The 21,180-nt window shown below is 43.0% G+C and overlaps 1 long non-coding RNA gene across 1 annotated transcript in view; it reads right to left on the reverse strand.

Moving 5' to 3' along the window:
* The window catches only part of LOC135232273 (uncharacterized), a 29,915-nt gene extending 9,599 nt beyond the window's left edge, over positions 1-20,316 (reverse strand). Inside the window, exons 1-2 of the long non-coding RNA XR_010322800.1 lie at positions 19,813-20,316; positions 7,064-7,293 (exon numbers count right to left, since the gene is read on the reverse strand). This is a non-coding gene — a long non-coding RNA (uncharacterized LOC135232273). The remainder of the gene's footprint in view (positions 1-7,063; positions 7,294-19,812) is intronic.
* Between the last annotated feature and the right edge of the window lie 864 nt (positions 20,317-21,180).

Below are 21,180 nucleotides of genomic sequence, written 5' to 3' on the forward strand. Positions count from 1 at the left end.
TCTGGTGATCTGCTTCTGAAAGGTCACAGTCTTGAAAACCCTATGGAGCAGTTCTACTTTGCACACATGAGGTTGCTATGAGTCAGAATTGAATCAATGGCAGCTGACTAAAACAACGATGGCAATCTTCACAGAATGCCTTTCTTCTGTGGAGCTTCTAGGTGGGTTTGAACCTCCAGCCTTTCAGTTAGCAGCTAATCGAAAACCACTTGTACCACCGGGGCTACTCCTTAAAAGAAAATAAATTCAAAAATTATTTTTGAGCAGCCTTATTCTCATGATCATGGAATGGACAGCATCTCTGTGTGTTTCCTCAAGGACAGTGTCTTAGACACTGAGAGGACCCCTGATCCCGATACAAAGCCCAATGCCCTGGATTAGCCTTTGTTTATGTGTGCTTAGTGGGACAATGGTGCTTCAGTGCTAGAATCATTGCACTCCATGTAGGAGACCTGGGTTTGATTCCAGGCCAATGCACCTCGTGCACAGCTACCACCCCCCTGTCAGTGGAGGCTTGCATGTTATTATGGTGTTTAACAGGTTTCATTGGAGCTTTCAGACTCAGACAGGAAGAAAGGCCTAGCAATCTACTTCCAAAAACCAGCCACTGAAAGCCCTATAGAGCACAGTTCTACTCTGACACACATGGGCTTGCTGTGAGTCAAACAGCTGTGGCAGCCATCGTCTGAAGAAGGAGATAATGTGTTAAAGTAATTCCGAATGAGCTGGCAGTCTTAAGAAGAAGGCAGAGTTAGGAGGTGACAGCCATTTCTTCTGAAAACTGAGTTTTGACGAGAGGAAAGCCAGCTTAGGGCCAGGCATGGCATGAAGCCCCTTGAATCCTCCAGCCCTAGTCAGGCTGGCCTATATGATACCACATGGAGAAGGACAAGCCATACCCATTGAGTCCTGCCCAAATTCCTGACTCACAGAATAATGACTTGTTTTAAGCTCCAGAGTTTGGGGGCACTTTTTAATGCAGCAATAGCTAACTAAGACAGGCACTTATTAAGAAGAGCCTAAGCTGAAAAGATTAATAGATTCAGAGGCCATGGTTGAATCCAAATAAGCCAAAATCATGAAAAAGAAAAGGTGAGAAGAGAAGGTAAGAAGGTGAGAGGGTGAGGCAGGGACAGAGGGTAACTGAGTTCCTATGAGGGTAACATCAAGCCAGATCTGCTGCTGAGGCATCGTTAAGACGGCACGATCCTTAGAAGAGAGCTTTGTAGGGTGTCTGGACATGGTGGAAATTCAAAAGAAAATTTTTCTTAAAAAACAAATTCATTAGGCAGTCAGCTTTTCTATTCTTATCTCCACTCCATTAGCAAAATACATTCTTCTCATATGAGTCAGCTGGTTTCTTGTATATCTTGTGGGCTATCTCATACTCCTATTAATATCTGTCAGCCCTCATCTGTCGGGTTGTCATACTGTGATGGCCTGCACGTTGCTGTGATGCTGGAAGCTATACCACCGGTATTTCAAATACCAGCAGGGTCACCCATGGTGGACAGGCTTCAGTGAAGCTTCCGGACTAGGAAGAAGGACCTGGCCATCTATTTTTTAAAAAGTTGGCCAGTGAAAACCTTATAAGTAGCAGCAGAATATTGTCTGGTACAGTGCTGGAAGATGAGCCCCTTTAGGTTGGAAGGTGCTCAAAACTCAAAATATGACTGAGGAAGGGCTGCCTCCTCAAAGAAGGAGTCAACTTTAATAATGTGGATAGAGTAAAGCTTTTGGGACCTTCATTTGTTGATGTGGCGTGACTCAAAATGAGAAGAAATAGCTGCAAACATCCATTAATAATTGGAACATGGAAGGTATAAAGTATGAATCTAGGAAAATTGGAAGTCATCAAAAATGAAATTAAACGCATATAAAGATTGATATCCTAGGCATTGGTGAGCTGAAATGGACTGGTATGGGCCATTTTGAATTGGGCAATCATCTGGCCTACTATGCTGGGAATGACAAATTGAAGAGGAACAGTGTTGCATTGATCATCAAAAAGAACATTTCAAGATCTATCCTGAAGTACAAAGCTGTCAGTGATAGGACAATATCCATACGCCTACAAGGAAGACTAGTTAGTACAACTATTATTCAAATTTATACACCAACTACTAATGTGCAAGATTAAAATTGAAGATTTGTACCAACTTCCGCACTCTGAATTTGATCAAACATGCAATCAGGATGCATTGATAATTACTGGTGATTGGAATTCAAAAGTTGGAAACAAAGAAGAAAGTTCTGTAGTTGGAAAATATGGTCTCGGTGATTAAAAAAAAAAAAAAAAAACAATGCTGGAGAGCATGCTTGTCTGTTTTTCCCATACTTGACTATTCTGTAATATTCCTTGGTCTTGAACAGACATGGCTGTAGCAGCATGCTTGTCCATTTTCCCACTTTTGTCTGTTCTGTAATCTCCTTGGATTCAGGCAGATATTAGCTCTGGCATCATGGTTTTCCACTTCTTACTTTTGCCCTTTTGAATATATGCCAAATAAAACTTTCTTTTTGCTTCACTTAAAAAAAGGAAAGAAAAGAAAGAAAGAAACGATGCTGGAGATAGCATGATAGAATTTTGCAAGACCAACAACTGATTCATTGCAAATACCTTTTTTCAACAACATAAATGGCACATGTACAAGTGGAATACACAGGAATCACATGGACTACATCTGTGGAAGAGAAGATGGAGAAGCTCTATTTTATCAGTTAGAACAAGGCCGGGGGCCGACTGCGGAACAGACCATCAATTGCTCATATGCAGGTTCAAGTAGAAGCTGAAGAAAATTAAAGCAAGTGCACAAGAGCCAAAGTACGCCCTTGAGTATATTCGACCTGAATTTAGAGACCATCTCAAGAATAGATTTGATGCACTGAACTCTAATGACCAAAGACCAAATCAGTTGTGGGATGACATCCAGGATATCACACCTGAGGAAAGAAAAGGGTTATTAAAAAGACAAAAAAGAAAGACAAGACCAATATGGATATACGAAGAGACTCTGAAACTTGCTCTTGAATGTAGAGTAGTTAAAGTCAATGGAAGAAATGATGAAGTAAAAGAGCTCAACAGAAAATTTCAAATGGCAGCTAGAGAAGACAAAGTAAGGTATTATAATGAAATGTGCAAAAACCAGAGTTAGAAAACCAAGAGAAGAACACGTGTCATTTCTCAAGCTGAAAGAACTGAAGAAGAAATTCAAACCTCAATTAGCAATATTGAGGGATTCTATGGGCAAAATATTGAAGGACACAGGAAGCATCAAAAGAAGATGGAAGGAATACAGAGCAAGCAGACCAAAAAGAACTGGTCGAAGATCACTCATTTCAGGAGGTAGCATATGATCAAGAATATGTGGTACTGAAAGAAGTCCAAGCTGCATTGAAGACATTAGTGAAAAACAAGGCTCCAGGAATTGGTGGAATACCAACTGAGATGTTTCAACAAATGGATGCAATGCTGGAAGTGTTCACTTCCTATAACAAGAAATTTGGAAGATAGTTACTTGGCCAACCGAATGGAAGGGATCCATATTTGTGCCCATTCAAAAGAAAGGTGATCCAACAGAATGCAGAAATTATTAAACAATATTATTAATACCACATGCAAGCAAAATTTTACCGAAGATCATTCAAAACGGGTTGCAGCAGTACATCAACAGAGAATTGCCAGAAATTCAAGCCTGATTCAGAAGAGGACATGGACCCAGGGATATCACTGCTGATGTCAGATGGATCGTGGCTGAAGGCAGAGAATATCAGAAAGATATTTACCTGTGCTTTATTGACTATGTAAAGGCATTGGACTGTGTGGATCATAACAAATTATGGATGACATTATGAAGAATGAGAACTCCGGAACACTTAATTGTGCTCATGAGGAGCCTATATATAGACCAAGAGGCAGCTGTTCAAACAGTATATTAAACTTTTGTATTCTGCCTCTGGTAATTCCAGGAATGTACTTTCATCTAGAAGATCCCTGGATTCTTTGTTTTGAGAGCTTGTTGAGGTGATCGTGGTCTGTTTCTTTGTGTGACTTGATATTGACTGTTGTCTCTGAGCCATCTATAAGTTATTGTATTAGTTTATGTTTGCTTACTGTGTCGTAGCTTCTTGCTTTGTTTTGTTTTGATAGGTCCAAATGAGTTGCTTGAGTGAGCTAGCTTGATTATTTTCACCTTTGGAGCTCTGACGTCCTGTCCCCAGATGGCTACAGCTGTTATCAGGTATATCAGTCTAGGAGTCCATTCACTTTTCTTGTATGAATTCAGCTCCGGTGTCCAGGTAGCTGATCATCAAGTATGTGGTACAGGCTCTGTCCTATAGTCTTAGAGGTGCAGGGGTGATTGGTGTAGGTACCGGTATCTGGTTGCAGCAGGGGGTCATGCTCTGAACAAGGCAGGGGGTTGAGAACCGACCCCTGAGTTTTTCTGAGGAAAGCATGCCCCTATTCCCTAAAGCGTGCAGGTGGGTGGGTTCTGCAGATGGACCATGGGCACCCAGTGTTTTTGGTTGTAAGGACAGGGAAGTACCAGTTACCCTTGGACCCCTGTCATAGGTGGCTGGGTGACCTGAGTGGAGCTACCAGTCCTTATGCCCCTGATGTGGGTAGATGAGGACCCTGTTTAATAGGCAAAGCAAAGTCAAACATCAAACGTCCACCTCTCCACCACACAGCTGAAATGGTTCGAGTCTGCCAACAAGTGAAATAGGCCACACAGGTCCATGCAGAGGGGAAACGTGCTCAAAGTCCACAGACCACTTATGCCTGGACAGGAGCCGCTTCTGTCCTGAGCTTCCCCGGTTAGTGGAGCTGGCAAATTATCTTTTCCCTCAAATGCAAATTTTTTTCCTTCTCCAAGGCTGGAAGGATGGCTCTAGGTGCTCAACAGGGCCTGTCTCAGGCCCAGGGAATTCAGCCCCTGAAGCTGGCTTGGGGGTGGGGGTGGGGGCGGTAAAATACACCCAAGTATTTAGCTTTTGCCGAGAGCGCCATTCTTCTCTGGTTCGAGATGTGAGTAGGCTGTGTGGCTGGCTGCTTCAACCTGAGGAAACTGTGGTGGAACGCTAGTACCAGCCCGCTGCCACCGCTGCTCCGGGAATGGTGCCTGAGGGCTCCCCACAATTCAGGTCCGGTAACTCCCTCTGCTTCTGAACGGTCTCTTCCTCCCCCTGCCCCTCAGTTAGTTTTCTAAGCTTGCCTTTGATGTTCAGGGCTCCTAGCTTGTCATAAATATACTCATTTCACTTGTTTTTTCGGGTCTTTGTTGTAAAGAGGTCTCTCCGGAAGCGTCTGTCTATCCTGCCATCTTGGTTCCACCTTTGTTCAAACAGTTTAAAATCAAAGTTGTGCATCACGGTTGTATCCTTTCACCATACTTATTAAATCTCTACGCTGAGCAAATAATCCCAGAGGCTGGACTATATGAAGAACAAGACATCAGGATTGGAGAAAGACTCTTTAACAACCTGCAATATGCAGATGATACAACCTTGCTTGTGGAAATCAAAGATGACCTGAAGCACTTACTGAAGAAGATCAAAGACCACAGCCTTCAGTATGTATTATACCTCACCATAAAGAAAACAAAAATCCTCACAACTGGACCAATAAGCAACATCATGATAAATGGAGAAAAGATTGAAGCCTTCTAGGATTTCATTTTACTTGGATCCACAATCAACACCCACGGAAGCAGCAGTCAAGAAATCAAACGATGTATTGCATTGGGCAAATGTGCTGCAAAAGACCTCTTCAAAGTGTTAAAAAGCAAGGATGTCACCTTGAAGACTAAGGTGAGCCTGACCCAAGCTATGATATTTTCAATTGCCTTATATGCATGCGAAAGCTGGACAATGTATAAGGAAGACTGAAAAAAATTGATGTCTTTGAATTACGGTGTTGGTGAAGAATATTGAATATATTACGGACTGCCAGAAGAAGGAACAAATCTGTCTTGGAAGAAATACAGCAGAATGCTCCTTAGAAGCAAAAATGGCAAGACTTGGTCTCACTTATTTTGGACCAATCACTGGAGAAAGACAACATGCTTGGTGAAGTAGAACACGTTGCCATCGAGTCAATTCTGACTCATAGTGACCCTATAGGACAGAGTAGAACTGCCCCACAGGGTTTCCAAGGAGCACCTGGTAGATTTGAACTGCCAACCTTTTGGTTAGCAGCTGTAGCTCTTAACCACTATGCCACCAGGGTTTCCTGGTAAAGTAGAGGGTCAGCGAAAAAGAGGAAGACCCCTGATGAGATGGGCTGACACAGTGGCAGCAGCGATGGGCTCAAGCATAGCAAAGATTGTGAGGATGACACAGGATCAGCAGTGTCTCCTTCTGTTGTACATAGGGTCACTGTGTGTTGGAACTGACTCAACGGTACCTAATAACAACAATAAACCTGATTTCCTTACTTTTTTTTTTTTTTTCCACTGTGATTCAAGTTGCTTTCCACTGGCAAAGTGTCTAGGGTTTCAGAATTTTTATACGAGGCATTGTGGAGAGGGAAAATATCGTTGCAAAGAAGTGCTGGGGGACTTATTTTTTTTAAGCCATAATCTATATATAGTAGAATATACAAATCTTAATAAAATTTTATATACTGTATAACCACCACTCAGATAAAGATTTAGAACACTTCTATCATCCCATAAGGTCCCTCATTCTCCTTACCAGGCAATATCTTTCCCCCACCAAGGAGTAACCGCTATTGTGACTTTTATCATCATCATAAATTAACTAGCCTGTTCTAGAACTTCATATATATGGAATTAAAAAAAAAAAAAAAAAACACCAAACCAGTAGCTGTCAAGTCGAATCCAACTCATAGCGACCCTACAGGACAGAGTAGAACTGCCCCCTAGCGTTTCCAAGGAGCAGCTGGTGGCATCTTTTGGTTAACAGACAAGCTCTTAACCACTACGTCAGCAGGCCTCCATATATAGAATAATACAGTTTATACTCTATTGTGTCTGACTTGTTTCTCTCAAATATTTGTGTTAGTCTGGGTTCTCTAGAGGAGAAAACCAATGAAACTTACATTGAGATATATAGAGAGAGATTTACTTCAAGGAAATGGCTCACACAATTGTGGGAACTGGCAAGTTCCAAATCCGTGGGTTTGGTGGCAGGCTGGCTGGAGATCTCTGGTGGCTCACAGGGTTGCATGGACTGGTGAATCCACAATCTGCAGGTCAGGCGGCAGGCTGGAGACTTCTGCAGGCTTACGACCCCACTGAGAACTGGAAGTCAGGGGAAGAGAATTGGGGGCTGAGGGGGAGAAAAAGAGAGAGATTTGCCAGAACATCCATTGATATACCGTATTCAGACCACACTCCTAAGGAAACTCCCTTACAACTGATTGGCTGCTCATATCAGATCACAAAATGGAGGTGATTACACTATGGAAGAGCACATGCCAGAGCACTGAGAATCACAGCCTAGCCAAGTTGACACATAACATTAACCATCACAATAATGTTAGAGATTCATCCATGTTGTTGTGTATATCAATAATTTGTTATTTTTTATTGTATGAATATACCACAATTTATTTACCTTGTTGATGAACATTTGGGTTGTTTCCAGTTTGGAGCTATTATGAATAAAGCTGTTGTGAACATTCTTGCACATGCCTTTTGTGGACATATGCACTTATTTCTCTTGGGTGTATATCTAGAAGGAAAACTGATGAATCACAAGGTTGGGCATATGTTTAATTTTAGTAGATGTTGCCCAAAAGTTTTCCAAAGTGGGTAAACAAATTTATTCTTCCTGCAGCAACTAACGGTTTCAGGTTCCATATCCTTATCAACATGTAATAGTGTCAATATTTTACATTTTAGCCACTATGTCTGGTATGTAGTGGTATCTCACTGTGGTTTTAATTTGCACTTCTTTGGTTTCCTTGATAAAAAGTTGAGCACTCTTTCATGTGTTTATGAGCCATTTTTATATCCTGTTTGTGAAGTGTCTGTTCAAGTCTTTTGCCCGTTTTCTAACTGGATTGTCTTTTCCTTATTGATATATAAATGTTGTTTATATATTCTGGATATGAATCTCTTGTCAGATATATGTATTATGAATATATTCCCCCATTGGTATTTTGTCCACTTTTCTATGGGCTTTTTTTAAAAATTTTTTATTGTGCTTTAAGTGAAAGTTTACAAATGAAGTCAGTCTCTTATACAAAGATTTATATACATCTTGCTATATACTGCTAGTTGCTCTCCCCCTAATAAGACAGCACACTCCTTCGTTCCACTGTCTATTTTCATGTCCATTCAGCCAGCTTCTGACCCCCTCTACCCTCTCATCTCCCCTTCAGACAGGAGCAGCCTACATAGTCTCATGTGTCTACTTGATCCAAGAATCTCACTGCTCACCAGTGTCATTTTCTAGCCCATAAAAAAAAAAAAAGCCCATAGTCCAGTCAAATCCCTGTCTGAAGAGTTGGCTTTGAGGGTGGTTCCTGTCTTGGGCTAAAAGTAGGTCTGGGAACCATGACCCCCGGGGTCCTTCTAGTCTCAGTCAGACCATTAAGTCTGGTCTTCTTATGAGAATTTGGGGTCTGCATCCCACTGCTCTCCTGCTCCCTCAGGGGTTCTCTGTTGTGTTCCCTGTCAGAGCATTCATTGGTTGTAGCTGGCCACCATATAGTACTTCTGGTCTCAGGCTGATGGAGTCTCTGGTTTATGTGGCCCTTTCTGTGTCTTGGGCTCATAATTACCTTTTGTCTTTGGTGTTCTTCATTCTCCTTTGCCCCATGTGGGTTGAGACAAATTGATGGGTCTTAGATAGCCACTTGCTAGCATTAAGACCCCAGATGCCACTCTCCAAAGTGGGATGCAGAATGTTTCTTAATAGATTTTATTATGCAAATTGACCTAGATTCCCCTGAAACCATGGTCCCCAAACCCCCGCCCCTGCTAGGCTGGCTTTTGAAGTCTTCAGTTTTTTTCAGGAAACTACTTTACTTTTGGTTTAGTCCAGTTGTGCTGATCTCTATCATATTAGGTGTTGTCTTTCCCTTCACCTAAAATAGTTCTTGTCTACTATCTAATTAGTGAATACCTCACTCCCTCCCTCCCTTCCCACTGTCTTAACCATCAGAGAGTATTTTCTTCTCTGTTTAAACTGTTTCTCAAGTTCTTATAATAGTGGTCTTATACAATATTTGTTCTTTTGCAACTAATTTCACTCAGCATAATGCCATCCAGATTCCTCCATGTTATGAAATGTTTCACAGATTCATCATTGTTCTTTATCAATGTGTAGTATTCCACTGTGTGAATATACTCTAATTTATTTATCCATTCATCTGTTGATGGGCACCTGGGTTGTTTCCACCTTTTTGCTATTGTAAACAGTGCTGCAGTGGAAAACATGGGCACGCATACGTCTGTTCATGTAAAGGCTCTTATTTCTCTAGGATATATTCCAAGGAGTAGGATTGCTGGATAGTATGGTGGTTCTATTTCTAGCTTTTTAAGGAAGCGCCAAAACGATTTCCAAAGTGGTTGTACCATTTTACATTCCAACCAGCAGTGTATAAGTGTTCCAGTCTCTCCACAACCTCTCCAACGTTTACTATTTTGTGTTTTTTGGATTAATGCCAGCCTTGTTGGAGGGAGATGGAATCTCATTGTAGTTTTGATCTGCATTTCTCTAATGGCTAACGATCGTGAACGTTTTCTCACGTATCTGTTATCTACCTGAATGTCTTCTTTAGTGAGGTGCCTGTTCATATCCTTTGTCAATTTTTTAATTGGGTTATTTGTCTTTTTGCAGCTGAATTTTTGCAGTATCATTTAGATTTTAGAGATCAGACACTGATCAGACATGTCATAGCTAAAAACTTTTTCCCAGTCTGTAGGTAATCTTTTTACTCTTTTGGCGAAGTCTTTGGATGAGCACAGATGTTTGATTTTTAGAAGCTCCCAGTTATCTACTTTCTGTTCTGGTGTTTGTGCACTGTTAGTAATGTTTTGTATACTATTTCTGCCATGCATTAGGGCTCCTAGCATTGTCGTTATTTTTTCTTCCATGATCTTTATCTTTTTAGATTTTATATTTAGTTATTTGGTCCATTTTGAGTTAGTTTTTGTGCATGGTTTGAGGTATGGGTCTTGCTTCATTTTTTTGCAAATGGATATCCAATTCTGCCAGCACCATTTGTTAAAGAGACTGTCTTTTCCCCAATTAATGGACTTTGGGCCTTTGTTAAATATCAGCTGCTCGTATGTGGATGGATTTATGTCTGGATTCTCAATTCTGTTCCATTGGTCTCTGTATCTGTTGTTGTACCAGTACCAGGTTGTTTTGACTACTGTGGTGGTATAATTGGTTCTAAAATCAGGTAGAGTGAGGCCTCCCACTTTGTTCTTCTTTTTCAGTAATGCTTTACTTATCCGGGACCTCTTTCCCTTCCACATGAAGTTGGTGATTTGTTTCTCCATCTCATTAAAAAATGTCATTGGAATTTGGATTGGAATTGCATTGTATCTATAGTTCGCTTTTGGTAGAATAGATATTTTTACAATGTTAGGTCTTCCTACCCATGAGCAAGGTATGTTTTTCCCCTTATGCAGATCTCTTTTGGTTTCTTGCAGTAGAGTCTTGTAGTTTTCTTTGTGTAGGTCTTTTACATCTCTGGTAAGATTTATCTTACCAGAGTATTTTATCTTCTTGGGGGTTACTGTAAATGCTATTGATTTGGTGATTTCCTCTTTGATGTTCTTTTTGTTGGTGTAGAGGAATCCTACTGATTTTTCTATGTTTATCTGGTATCCTGATACACTGCTGAACTCTTCTATTAGTTTCAGTAGTTTTATTGAGGATTTCTTAGGATTTTCTTGTGTAAGATCATGTCACCTGCAAATAGAGATACTTATACTTCTTACTTACCAATCTGCATGCCCTTCATTTCTTTATCTAGCCTAATTGTTCTGGCTACGACCTCCAGAACAATGTTGAAATAAGAGTGGTGATAAATGGCATCCTTGTTTTGTTCCCAATCTCAACGGGAATGCTTTCACACTCTCTCCATTTAGGATGATGTTGGCTGTTGGCTTTGTATAAATGCCCTTATTATGTTGAGGAACTTTCCTTCTATTCCTCTTTTGCTGGGAGTTTTTATCATGAATGGGTTTTGAACTTTGTGAAATGCCTTTTCTGCATCAATTGATAAGATCATGTGGTTCTTGTCTTTTGTTTTATTTATATGATGGATTATATTAATTGTTTTTCTAATGTTGAACCATCCCTGCATACCTGGTAAGAATCCCACTTGGTCATGGTGAATTGTTTTTTGATATGTTGTTGAATTCTATTGGCCAGAATTTTGTTGATGATTTTTGCATCTAGGTTCATGAGGGATATAGGTCTGTAATTTTCTTTTTTTTGTAGTGTCTTTAGCTGGTTTTGGTATGAGGGATATGCTGGCTTCATAGAATGAGTCTGGAAGTATTCTGTCCTTTTCCATGCTCTGAAATACCTTTAGTAGTAGTGGTGTTAACTCATCTCTGGAAGTTTGGTAGAGCTCTCCAGTGAAGCCATCCGGACCAGGTCTTTTTTGTTGTTGTTGGGAGTTTTTAAATTACCTTTTCAATCTCTTCTTTTGTTATGGATTTATTTAGTTGTTCTACCTCTGTTTGTGTTAGTTTAAGTAGGTTGTGTGTTTCTAGAAATTTCATCCATTTCTTCAGGGTTTTCTAATTTGTTAGAGTATAATTTTTCATAGTAATCTGATATGATTCTTTTAATTCCATTTGGGTCTGTTGTGATATTGCCCATCTCATTTCTTATTAGGGTTATCTGCCCCCTCTCCTGTTTTTCTTTTGTTAGTTTGGCCAATGGTTTATCAGTTTTATTAATTTTTTGAAAGAACCAGCTTTTGGTCTTTTTAACTCTTTCAATCGTTTTTCTGTTTTCTATTTCATTTAATTCTGCTCTAATTTTTATTTTTTGCTATTTCTGGTACCTGAGGGTTTCTTTTGTTGCTCTCTTTCTATTTGTTCAAGTTGTAAAGATAATTCTTTGATTTTTGCCCTTTTTTCTTTTTGTATGTGTGCATTTATTGATATAAATTGACCTCTGAGCACTGCTTTAGCTGTGTCCCGAAGATTCTGATAGAAAGTGTTTTCATCCTCATTGGAGTCTATGAATTTCTTTATTCCATCCTTAATGTCTTCTATAACCTAGTCATTTTTGAGCAGGGTAATGTTCAGTTTCCAAGTGTTTAATTTTTTTCCCTGCTTTTTCTGTTATTGATTTCTACTTTTATGGCCTTATGGTCAGAGAAGATGCTTTGTAATATTTCAATGTTTTGAATTCTGCTAAGGCTTGCTTTATGACCTACTATGTAGTCTATTCTAGAGAATGTTCCGTGTGCACTGGAAAAGAAAGCATATTTGGCTGCTGTTGGGTGTAGTGTTCTGTATATGTCTATGAAGTCAAGTTGGTTGATTGTGGCATTTAGATCTTCCATGACTTTATTCAGCTTTTTTTCTGGATGTTCTGTCCTTCACCAACAGTGGTGTGTTGAAGTCTCATACTATAATCGTGGAGCTGTCTATCTGACTTTTCAATGCTGTTAGAGTTTGTTTTCTGTATCTTGCAGCCCTGTCATTGGGTGCATAAATAGTTAATACAGTTGTACCCTCCTGGTGTATTGTCCCTTTAAGCATTATGTAGTGTCCTTCTTTATCCTTTGTGGTGGATTTAACTTTAAAGTCTATTTTGTCAGAAATTGATATTGCCGCTCCTGCTCCTTTTTCATTGTTGTTTGCTTGATATATTTTTTCCATCCTTTGAGTTTTAGTTTGTTTGTGTATCTAAGTCTAATGTGTGTCTCTTGTAGACAGCATATACACAGATGGTGTTTTTTATCCACTCTGCCACTCTCTGTCTCTTTATTGGTGCATTTAGTCCATTTACATTCAGCGTATTTATGGATAGGTATGAGTTTAGTGCTGTCATTTTGATGTCTTTTTTTGTGTGTTGTTGACAGTTATTTTTTCTCACTTAATTTTTTTGTGCTGAATAGTTTATATATTGTCTTTTCCTCTTATTCATTGCTGTTGATTTTGTTTCTGCTGAGTCTCTATTTATTTCTTGTATTTTATTTTGATGACTAGGGTTGTTTGTCTTCTTTGTGGTTACATTAATATTTACCCCAGTTTTCTAAGTTTAAACCTAACTTTTATTTATTTATATCACCTTTTCTTCCTTTCCATATGAAAGATCTATGACTACATTTCTTAGTCCCTCTTTCTTGTTTTAGTGTTGTCTTCATTTACATGACATTGCTTGTTCCCTGTTTTGCGCGTTTTTTTTAATCTAGATTTATTTTTGTGATTTCCCTAACTGGGTCGACATCTGGTTGCTCTGTCCAGTGTTCTTTTCTTGGGTTGACATCTGATATTATTGATTTTCTAACCAGGGAACTCCCTTTAGTATTTATTGCAGTTTTAGTTTGGTTTTTACAAATTTCCTAAACTTCCATTTATCTGGCAATGTCATGATTTCGCCTTCATATTTGAGAGACAGTTTTGCTGGATATATGATTTTGGCTGGCAATTTTTTTCCTTCAGTGCTTCATTAAGTCATCCCATTGCCTTCTTGCCTGCATGGTTTCTGCTGAGTAGTCCAAGCTTATTATTATTATTCGTTGGCTCTCCTTTGCAGGTGACTTTTCGTTTACCCCTAGCTGCTCTTAAAATTCTCTCTTTATCTTTGGTTTTGGCAAGTTTGATTATAATACATTTTCGTGACTTTCTTTTGAGATCTACCTTATGTGGCGTTCAATGAGCATCTTTGATAGATATCTTCTCATCTTTCAGGATATCAGGGAAGTTTTCTGCCAACAAATTCTTCAACAATTCTCCCTCTTCTGGTACTCCAATCACTCGTAGGTTATTTCTCTGGGTAGAGTCCCATGTGATTCTTAAGGTTTCTTCATTTTTTAAAAATTCTTTTATCTTATTTTTCTTCAAATATATTGGTGCCAAGTGTTTTATCTTCAATCTCACTAATTCTGCCTTCCAATTCCTCAACTCTGCTCCTCTGACTTTCTATTGAGTTGTCTAATTCTGTAATTTATTGTTAATCGTCTGAATTTCTGATTGCTGTCTCTCTATGGATTCTTGCAGGTTATTAAATTTTCATTATGTTCTTGAATAAAATTTTTAATTTCTTCGGCTTTATTTCTGTGTTCCTTGGCTTGTTCTGTGTATTGCCTGATGTCCTTCCTGATGTCACTCCTGATGTCTTGAAGAGTTCTGTATATTAATCTTTTGTATTTTGCATCTGGTAATTCCAGGAAAGCACCTTCATCCAGAAGACCCCTTGATTCTTTGTTCTGAGAGCTTGTTGAAATGATCATGGTCTGCTTCTTTATGTGATTTGATATTGACTGTTGTCTCTGAGCCATGTGTGTTATTGTATTAGTTTATTTTATGTTTGCTTACTGTATCATAGCTTCTTGGTTTGTTTTGTTTTGATATGCCCAAGTAGTTTGCTTGAGTGAGCTAGCTTGATTATTTTCACCTTTGAAGCTCTAACGCCTTGTCACCGGATGGCTAGAGCTGTTTTCAGGTATGTGAGCCTAGGAGTCCATTTGCTTTTGTTGTTTGGATTCAGCTCAGGGGTCCAGGTAGTTGGTCATCAAGTATGTAGTACAGGCTCCATCCTACAGTCTTAGAGAGGCAGGGGTGATCGGTGTAGGTACAGGTATCTGGTTGTAGCGGTGGGTCATGCTCTGAACAAGGCAGGGGTCTGACAACGGTCCCCTAAGTGTCTGTGAGCACATCGCATCCCTGTTCCCTACAGCGCACAGGTGGGTAGGTTCTGCAGATGGACCATGGGCAGCCAATGCTTTTGGTTGTAAGGATTGGGAGGTACTAGTTATCCTTGGACCCCTGTTGCGTGTGGCTGGGTGATGTGGGTGGAGCCACCAGCCCTTAGGCCCCTGATGTGGGTAGGTGAGGACCCTGTTTAATAGGCAAAGTGGTGTGAAACAGCAAACACCCACCTCTCCGTCGCACAGCTGAAACACTTGTAGTCTGCCAACAAGGGCCTATTCTCCTGAAATGGACCCACACAGGTCCATGCAGAGGGAAAAGGTATTCAAAATCTGCCTTGTTCAGAGCATATTCAGAGCATGACCCCTTCTGCAACCAGAAACCTGTACCTACACCAATCACCCCTGCCTCTCTAAGACTGTAGGATGGAGCCTGTACTACACACTTGATGACCAACTACCTGTCCAGAGCTCCGCAGGTTAGTGGAGCTGACAGATTATCTTTTCCCCAAATTGCGAATTTCTTCCTTCTCCAAGGGTGGGAGAATGGCTCAGAGCACCCAGCAGGGCCTGTCCCAGGCCCGGAAAAATCAACAGCCACTGACACTGGCTTGGGGGCTAGGGGTGCAGTAAAATACATGCAAGTACTTAGTTTTTGCCAAGAGTACCGTTCTTATCTGGCTCCAGAGATGTTGAGTAGGCTGCATGGCTGGATCTCTCTCCCTGAGGAAGTTGAGGCTGGAGTGCTACTACCAGCCCACCACAGTTGCTCCCAGGAATGGTGCCTGAGGATTCCTGGTGATTCAGGCCTGGCAACTCCTCTCCACTTCTGAACCACCTCTCACTCCCCCTACCACTCAGTCCATTTTCTAACTTTGCCTTTGATGTTCAGAGCTCCTAGCTTGTCATAAATACAATCATTTCACTTGTTTTTTTCAGGTCTTTGTTGTAAGGGGGGGTCACTGGAAGCATCTGACTACTCTGTCATCTCGGCCCCGTCTCTGTTTTTCTTTTTCTTATTGATTTTTATAGCTACTTATTTATTCTGTATACTGTTCCTTGGTTGGTTATATATATTGTGGATGTCTTCTCTCAATTTGTAGCTTGACTTTTTACTTTCTTTGCAGTTTTTTTTAATAAACAGAACTTCTTGATTTTAATATAGTTTCTTTTCTATGATTAGAACTTTTTGTAATCCTCTACTCAAGTTGATGATTCTATATTATCTTTTAAGAGTATTAAATTTTGCTTTTCACACATTTAGTTTTTAATGTATTTGGAATTGATTTTTTTTTTTTTTTACAAAATCCATTTCATTTTTTCCATGCAAACAACCAGTTGTTTCAGCACCAATTCTGTCCTTTCTCCGTTGGTCTTTGAGGTAGGCAGAAAATGGCCCCCAAAGGTGTCCACATCCTAATCCCAAGAACCAGTAAGTATGCTGCCTTATATGGCAAAGGGGACTTTGCAGGTGTGATTAAAATAAAGACTTGAGATGGAGAGATTATCCTGGATTATTTGGGTTGGCTCATTGTAATCTCAAAGGTCCTCATAAAAGGTCAGAGATCAGACATGTGGAGAGGGATGTTAATGGTTCCCAGGTCTCAGCTCTATTCCCATAAGCCCTGGCTTGGCTTCATTTCTGCCCTATAGTGCTCCCCCCGCAGCAGTCCCTATAATGCTGGCCTCCACAGCATCTGTCACAAGATTTTCCATCCTCACCTCACTCAGGTCCTTCTTGTGCAGGTGTTCAAAACAGTTTGTTCTGGTTTGAACTGCTGCTGACAATTTGCTTGTCTAATAAGTTCACAGGTGATGCTGATGCTGCTTGGTTAGGGACTAATTCTGAGAACCACTAGCAAATTTTATTATACATAAGAATCACCTTTGATCCTGTTAAACTGTAGGTTCTGATTCAGTATATTTGGAGTGGAAATGGAAATTCTCAGCGGGCGTTTGAACTGGAACCAAGCATTTGGAAGCCCTGTTCTTGTTCTAGGTGCCAAATAGTACCCAGTTTACCCACGGGCAAACCACCCTCTGCTCCCCAATGCACCTTTCTGCAGCCTGGCTTTGAGACTGCCCCTCTGCCGCTGAACAACCTGTCCACAGCCTCCTGAAGTCTGCACTGTCACCCTGGCATTAGGGATCCAATGATTTGTTCTCACTGCCCCTTAGAATTCACCCTCTTTTCTTGCCCAAGCAACCCAAGCTGCAACCAGACTGTACTGGCTTTGGGCTCCCTATGCTTCCTACTCTGTACTTAAGGCCTTTGCTCTTGCCATTCCCTCCATCTGCATGGCATGGTCTTCATGTCACTTAGGGATGGAGACACAGTGAAATCAGGACACATCTCAGCAGCCCCGGAATGCGGCTTTTCCCTGGGCAGCCCTGGAGCCAAGAGCAGTGGCGGTGACCAGACCTCTGAAGTGCATGTGCGTTGGCCCCCTGCCAGCTGTCCTGCCATTCTCATGACTTGTCCCTTCCCCCACTGCTGCTCCATCTACCGCCTTCTCTGCTGTCTCACTTCAGAAGGACCCTGGAAGCACCCGGACCTCTCCCCAGATGCTCGGGCCTCTCTGCTGATTCCCACTTCAGTCAGCAGAGCTCCACCACTCTCCAGGAAGGGTCTGCTCCAGCCCTTTCCTTAGAAGGGCCTGTGGGTGTGCCAGGCACCTATAGTTCCCAGGATGAATGCCTTCTCCTTTCTTCAGGTTCCTTACCAAATGTATCTCTATCTGTCTAGTTTCACAAACAATGCATAAAATGTATTCCTTTTTTAGTAAAAATGAAAACCACAGTGATAAAACTGGAATTCCACCACGACACCCCTCTGAAAAATGGCTCCCCCCCCCCCGCCCCAGTAACCCTGATGACTATTTGGGGTGTCTTCTTGCCTAGGATCACAGAAGCAAAATTTTGTACTTTTTTTTACCTAAATTATATTTTATGTATTGATAACCTCCACCATTTTATTTATTGTTGGTTTATTTTAAATTATTTTCTCTTTGAAATATTATTTTTAACAGAAAGACATGTTGTTGTTGTTGCTAGTTGCTGACTTATGGCAACTTTATGTACAACAGAACAGAACGTTGCAGGGTCCTGCTTCATCCTTACGACTCGTATTTTTGGGCCCATTATTGGCAGGCACGGTGTCATTCCATCTCATGGAGGTTTTCCCTCGTTTTTACTCACCCTCCACTTTACCAAATATTCAACAGAGTGAAGCGGGTAAACAATGAAAAGTGTCTTGATCTTCTTTAGAGTCATTCTGTGGAGGCCTTCTCATCCAGAAAGCCACCCACCCATACTAATCAGCTTGTTCTCCCGGCACTTGTCGCCAGCTGACGTATCACAGTAAATGGGTCAGATTCCGCTCTCCCCACTGATCGGAAGCGCCATGAGAGAAGGGACCTTGTCTATCTTCTCACTCTCTCTCTTCATCTTCCAGGACTGCGCCTGACGCCCAGCCCAAAGGTTGGATGTACTAGTCGGCAGCGGTGGACGCAGAGGTTCGGAAGTTGGCCGTAGGTGGCCGGTAGCAGCAGGCTGGGAGTGGAGCGAGTCATTTGATAAAGGGAAGAGGAGAGATTTGAGGACAGAAGTCCACAGGAAAGAAGAAGGGAAAGAATCCAGTGCCGGAACAATGTCCAGTGGGCGGAGTAGGAAATACCTAGGGCGCGGGGCTCCCTCTGCCCATTTCCTAGGGTGCTTCGCTCCTCCGGTCCACTTGTGTATTCTTCTATTACATCTGCCTGCCTGCCTGGCGCTGTAACCCTTCCTGAGGCTCGGAACCCGCCTGACTCACCCTCCTGCCCCCATGCCCAGCTCAAACTAGGCATTGGGCAGGGTTGGGAAAGTAACCTTGGTGGAATCCAATTCCAGTGGGGGTGCTAAGGCACGTCTCTACACTGGCTGCTGAGTTGTGGAGCAAACCGCGGATGGCACGGGGCCAGAGTTAATAGATGTTATCTGCTTGGGCAGTGGGTGGGCGGAGTGACTCACTGGGGGTGTGGGCGCCGCCTCCTGGGAGGGGAAGGCGTGCGCAGCCTCCGGAGGTTTTGGCACTGCGGGGCTCGTCACGCCTGCGGCCTCAGTCTCCCAATCCGCGCAGTGGGTCGATTAGAGACAAGAGGCGGCGCAGAGCCGCCTCTTCCAGCCTCCGCAGTTTTCTGGGGGAGCCCGCCAGCCCTAACCCGACCTCCTCTGTCGCCGCACCTCCCGCCCTGGCCCGCGTTGGGGACAGTGCTGCCAGAGGACTGCGGGGCCCTCCGGTTTAGGTCCTTCCGGTGCGCTCTTCCTCTGGCAAAGCGGGCGTTCGGCGGCTGTAGGGCTGCTATCCTTTTTCCCAGCCTGGGAAGTGTGGCTGTGGGACAGCCGGTGAATTGTGAGGCTGACCCGAATCCAGCGCGAACAGCCCCAGGGACCCAGAGCGAGCCTGGGAGCCCGCCCAAGCGGGGCGCGGGGAAGTCCGGAAGGTTTCCAGGAGGTGACCCTGAGCCGAGGCCTGTAGGAGAAATGGAGTAGGCCCGACTGACGGAGTCGCCGCGTCACGCGGAGACAGGGGCCGGCCCTCCTGGGCTGAGCGCACGCCCGAGCCTCAGGGAGTGGGCCGCCGGGTTCTGCGGGTCTGGGCGGATGGCAGCCTCCCCAGGCCGCGCCCGCCCTCCGCCCTCACGCGCCCGGCCCGGCAGGTTCTTCCAGTCGTCGGCCGCGCGTCGGGGACTGCCCGGCGGCCCCAGGCCTGCGCCAAACCACGGCGGATCCGCTCCCTGCCGCCTTCCCGGCTCTGCTTCCCAAGAACACCCCTGTCCAGCTCGGCCCAGTCCCTGCCCAGCGCGACTCCTGTTGGGCCAGAGCCGAGGTCGCTGCTGACCGCCAGCTTTGCGCCCACCGCGCACGGGGCGCAGCCGCCAAGTGCGTTCACCCGGCGGGGGCCCGTGAGATGCGGGCCCCTTCACAGGGTGGGATACGCCCTCTCCTACCTTTCCCGTTCAGAGTTGGACTGGGAAGAGAGGCCTCTGGGCGTCCCGGGGCCCAGGTCGGAACCGCAGTCCCCTCGTAGGTCCCAGTGTGCCTGCAGCGCCCCCTGCCGTCGTCCCCTGCGGGCCGCCTGGGACACGTCCCCAGCTCTGAAGTGTAGACACCCCTGCTTAAGGCTTCTCCGTGCCTTCCTTTCTCCTGCCTGGAAGTGGCTGCCCTCTGGGCACTATAGGCAAGGGCATCGGAGTTAGCTCTTGGTACGAATCAAGCCTCCAATATACAGAAAACTACACAACACGAATGTGTAGGTGAACACCCTGTAACCACCACCCACGTCAACAAATAGAACTTTTCCAGCTACTCCGGAGCCCCCTCTCTGCTTCCCTCCCATCTCAAGCATCTCTCTCCTCCTAAAAGTAACTACTGTCCTTACTTTTATACTAGCTACTTCCTTGAGTGAAGGAGAAAAGATTGAAGTTGTCAAGGATTTCATTTTATTAGATACACAATCAATGCCCACAGAAGCAGCAGTCAAGAATCAAAGGACGTATTGCATCGGGCACATCTGCTGCAAAAGATCTCTTTAAAGTGTTGAAAAGCAAAGATGTCCCTTTGAGGACTAAGGTGCTTCTGACCCAAGTCATGATATTTTTGATCCCCTCATATGCATGTGAAAGGTGGACAGTGAATAAGGAAGACCTGCAAAGGACTGAGGCCTTTGAAGGATGATGTTGGCGAAGAATATTGACTATACCACGGGCTGCCACAGGAATGAACAAGTCTGTCTTGGAAGAAGTGCTAGAGTGCTCTTTGGAAGTGAGGATGGCAAGACTTCATCTCAAGTACTTTGGACATATTATCCAGAGGGATCAGTCCCTGGAGAAGAACATGGTGCTTGGTAAGGTCAGCAAAAAAGAGGAAGACTCAGTGGCTCCAGCAGTGAGCTCCAACATAGCAGTGATTGCAGCGGTGGCCCTGGATCTGGCAGTGTTTCCTTCTGTTGTACATAGGGTTGCTACGGGTTGGAATCGACCCCACAGCACCTAACAACAACAACAACAGCACTTCCTTGAATTTCTTTATGTATGTATTTTTATCACCCAAGCATGCTCTCTCAATGCTATCATTTCCTCTAGTTCATTTTGTTGAAGTCTTTTTTAAGTTTCTCTCCTTTTTATTTATTTTTCTGTTGTGATAAACATATATGTAACAAAACATTTGCCAATTCAGCATTTTTTACATGTACAATTCGGTGACATTGATTACGTTTATCATGTTGTGCTACCATTATCGCTATTTCAAAATTATTCCACCACCATTAATAGAAGCTCAGTGCCCCCCGAAGTAGTGACTTCTACTTTCTCCTCCCC

This window comes from Loxodonta africana, chromosome 8 (genome assembly GCF_030014295.1).
Source record: "Loxodonta africana isolate mLoxAfr1 chromosome 8, mLoxAfr1.hap2, whole genome shotgun sequence".
Taxonomy (NCBI): domain Eukaryota; kingdom Metazoa; phylum Chordata; class Mammalia; order Proboscidea; family Elephantidae; genus Loxodonta; species Loxodonta africana.